This window comes from Kryptolebias marmoratus, linkage group LG4 (assembly GCF_001649575.2).
Source record: "Kryptolebias marmoratus isolate JLee-2015 linkage group LG4, ASM164957v2, whole genome shotgun sequence".
Classification (NCBI taxonomy): domain Eukaryota; kingdom Metazoa; phylum Chordata; class Actinopteri; order Cyprinodontiformes; family Rivulidae; genus Kryptolebias; species Kryptolebias marmoratus.
In genome coordinates, this window is record NC_051433.1 from 27460027 (window position 1) to 27464336 (window position 4310).

A 4310-nucleotide genomic window follows, 5' to 3' on the forward strand; every position below is an offset into this window, starting at 1 on the left:
TGAAAAAAAGTACTCTTTCCAACCAGATATTTACTGCAGCTATCTGGGATGTCAGGTGACCAGCGATTCAGTTTGACTGGAGTTATGTAACTTCTTATCAGCCACTTATATTGAAGTAGTCTCATTCTCGTATTAATTGACTGCTTTTGTGCTTTTAAACATGCAGCTTCCTAGTCCGCTACTTGTATTTCCACTTGGATGTCAGATCGCTATGCACCCAATCTATCAGTGGTGGATTCTTCATCATGCATTAATTAACTGCATAAAATAAAGAGATATGACCTCTCTTCTCTAGATTTTGTAGTATAATATTCTCTAGGTATGACAGTGAACCTGGCTATATTTTGACATAATGTTTAATTTGTAAATACTTATAAAAATTTTTTTTGAAATGTTATATGTTTGGCATAATTGCTCAAATGTAAGAAGGCCCAGATTCTGAAACCTAACCTCAACTAACCATTGTTGTCTATAAACACTCCATTTTATCGATTACAGCAGTAATCTTCCATGAGTTGTCAACCGTTTGATTATCTTTGTGATCTCTCATAGAGGGATCATATAAATGCTGATACAGGCAAACCAGCTCCGCTAGAAGTTAGCAAAATTGGGAGGTGCACGACCATGTGATGCAACACTGCGCAGGGCCTTCAAGCAGGGACGGAGACAGCGCGATTGCATCACTGTTGTGGTGATCAAAGCTACATGACCTCGCGGTGGGGGTATGGGTGGGGGAAAAAAACGTGTATACAAAAAATTACGTATATTACAATTAACAAGCCGAGCTTAACCTGGCGGCCTGCCAGGCTTTTCCTGGCTTATAATACACTGGGTGAAACCCTGCAATTGTTTTAATGTCTGGGGTAATTTTAACACCATGATATACAAATCCCTGCCTTGCATTGATAAATGGGGTATGCATAACTGGACTCAGTCTTTCATATCTGTTCAAAAATACAATAGAGGACTTTGAATCATTTATTTTATAGTGTAAAATAGATGCTCTTGCCAGATAGAAACATGTATTAATGTACCTGTAAATTGAATCAATTGTATTAACATGTTGATGGTTGTAACTATGCACTGTTGAGGTCATGTGAGTTTATGGCATGTGTTACTGCCTGTACCGGCTACAAGATAAGGAGACTAGGGGAGTCAGCTCAGTAGAAACCAAAACCCTCCCAAAGAACTTCAACTGCAGAAGACAGAAAAGCAACTCCATATATGGTCTCGGACGGATTTCCAGATGAAGATGAGCCATTGTGTGTTGTGTCGCATCTCTGGGTGGGGCAGCATGTTAAAACTGCTACGTTTTAGAGATCTCGCTCAGGTGCAACTTGGGTTTTCCTATTATTCTGGCAAGGAGTCTTCTTTCTCCGCTGAAAGTTAATACATTCTGCTTGAACTTTAAAGTGGACTCTTTGGCTGTTTTTGACTCTCTGACTCCATGCATCTTCCTGATAGCAAGGCTGTATTTTTAGCATCAAAATTTTCATGGATTATGTTTAGGACTTGTCTTATATTATGAAATCTTTGACGTTTTGGTACAAAGCCATTTTGATCATTATGACCTAACTGTGAGATAAAAGGATCTAATCTTTTTGCTAAAACTTTACAAAGTATTTTAGTATCCACACCCATCAAACTTATTGGTCTATATGACTAGCATTCTGTAGGAGGGTTACCAGGTTTTAATATCAATGTGATCAGCGCTTGTCTCAAAGTGGGTGGGACAACTTCTTCGTACATGTTAAAGAGTGGGACTATAAGTTTATCTTTGAAAGTTTTGTAGAATTCAATCGAGAAGCCTTCTGGCCCAGGAGCTTTACAACTGTTAATAATCTGTATAACCTGGGAGATTTCTTCAAGAGTTAAATTTATATCTAACTCTTGTTTTGTGTCTTCTGTGAGTGTCTGGAACTGAAGTTGGTCTAAGAATATTTCTTGTTCTTCTGAGACGTGGCAACATTCCGATGTATATAGTTTTACATAGAATTGCCTAAAATAATCATTAATTTCAGATGGATCTACTGTTACCCTTCCAGAGGGGGCCCTTATACTGTTAATTGCTCTTTCACTTTGGGTTTTCTTAATTCTCCATGCCAAGAGTTTCCCGGCCTTCTCTCCTTGATCATAATAAGATTGCTTTAACCACATTAAACTTTTTGCTGCTACTTCAGAAGATAATTTATTATATTCAGTTCTCAAACGTAACAATTCACTTTGCTTTATTGGGTCATCGCTTGTATTTAAGTCTAATTCCAAAAATTTTATTTCTTTATCCAAGATTTCTATTTGTTTTTTCTGTTGTTTATTTTTTGTACTTAAATAGCTAAGAATTTCACCTCAAATATATGCTTTAAATCCTTCCCATCTCAATGAGGCACAAGTTTGATCCTTGTCATCTTTATATACTTTAATGTAACCATAGTAATTGTTAATGTATTCCTCTATCAAAATCTACTGCCACCTCCGGAAGAATCCAGGGAGGGACTGCTGGTAATGGAACTGTTGGACTACAATTTAGTTTATCCAAATTGAGTTATTTTATCTGTTGATGAACTATCCATCCAAAGCTACCTGTGGTGATTGGTGGTTTGTGTGTGTGTGAGCGCTTCCTGGTGGGCGTCTCCTGAGCTGGTGACGGACGCCTCATCACCACTCCTCTCACACCTGTGACTGATCAGGCTGATGGGAGTTGGAGGAGTATTTAAGGCTGCAGTGAGGACCAGATCAGCGCTGGAGCATTGTTTACCATTCGGTAAAGTGCAGAGCCTGTGAGAGACTTAGCTGTGTTTTTTGTGTACTCCCTGTTGTGATCTTAGTCTGTTTTTGTATCTGCAAACCTGTGTTCAGGATTACCCATCCATCTGGAACCAGTCTGGTCTGCCTTCTACTGCCTGCCGCCTAGTTAAGTACTCACCTGCTCAACTGAACCTACCTGTTCCTGCAACTACTGCCTCCTGGATTCCAAGACTGGTCAGTCGTCTTAAGAATCATCACCTTACCAGCACTCGGGAAATACTCACCTCACCTGGACCTCGCTCTCTAGAACCTACGCCGGACCATCGCTGGGCAAGGATCAATCTCGTCATCTCTTCTGTGTTCTGGACTCATACCTGTTCAGTAAGAACTATCACACGGAATATTACCTGTGCCATACCTGCTGTTCCTCTCTTCACCGATCCCATACTCACCTCATTCTCCGCTCCTCAGGTCCTGGCTCCGGTTCCCCTCTGTAAAGATTCCTTGGCACTGTAAATAAATTCACTTCCTGTTACCTGCTGGTTTCTGCGTCTGTCTGTGGCCGAACTGCTCGCTTGGGTATATCTGAAACCTGACAGAATGCTCCAGCCAGATCCTAACCCTAAGAGCAGTTCCGGCGGCGGACAGACCGCGAATACATTAGTCCATCACGAGCACCGATTAGATCATTATGAAACTTTAATCCAACAACTCTATCAGGTTCAGCAGGACACCTGTGCCACTCTAAACTCTGTTTCTCACCGTATTGTAGCTTTGGACAATAGATTGGGAACTGTATTTCGCTATTTCGCTACTTACGTTGCGGCAAGGATGCAGATCTGTGGCGGATTATTCGATGGATTTCCGGATTACGGCGGAGGAAGCAGGATGGAATGAATTGGCACTGAGAGGTATTTTTACAGGTTCTTTGTCTGATACGATTAAGGATCAGTTAGCTACCAGAGATGAACCCGCCACCTTAGATGAACTAATTTCATTAGCCATTAGGATTGATAATCGTCTGCGAGAACGACAACGCGAGAGGGACTCTTTCCCACCGACTGCCCACATACCAGGGATTACGTTGGGGAGGGGGAGAGTTGCTGAGTCTCTCAATTTGGTAGCAAAAGTTGAGCCTACGCAGGTGGGCCGAACTCGACTTTCTGCAGAAGAGAGACAGAGGCGCTTCAGGGCAAAGGAGTGCATTTACTGTGGGAATAAGGCACATTTCGTGGCCAACTGCCCGGTTCTGGGAAATGGGTCGACCCGTCAGTAATGGGGGAAGCTCTGTCGGGTCCATTAAAATTCTCCCCAACATCTTTGTTTTCTCTTCCAGCAAAAATCATCACTGAACAGACGTCACTACCCATCGCTGCCATGGTGGATTCAGGCTCGGAATTAAATTTAATTTCACAAAGCTTGGTGGATCAACTCAACCTACCAGTTCAACTTTTGGATTCTGCCCGAACAGTCACTGGCCTAACCGGACACGCCATTTCACAAATCACCCATCAGGTTACCAATCTACAGGTTTTAGTTTCTGGTAACCATCATGAGTCCGGTGA

At 41.9% G+C, this 4310-nt stretch overlaps 1 long non-coding RNA gene across 1 annotated transcript; it reads left to right on the forward strand.

The window, feature by feature from the left end:
* The first annotated feature begins 2703 nt into the window (after positions 1-2703).
* LOC119616984 lies at positions 2704-3426 on the forward strand. Its single transcript, XR_005233105.1, has 3 exons — positions 2704-2761; positions 2857-3126; positions 3217-3426. It is a non-coding gene; the product is annotated as an uncharacterized LOC119616984 (long non-coding RNA).
* Positions 3427-4310: the final 884 nt, after the last annotated feature.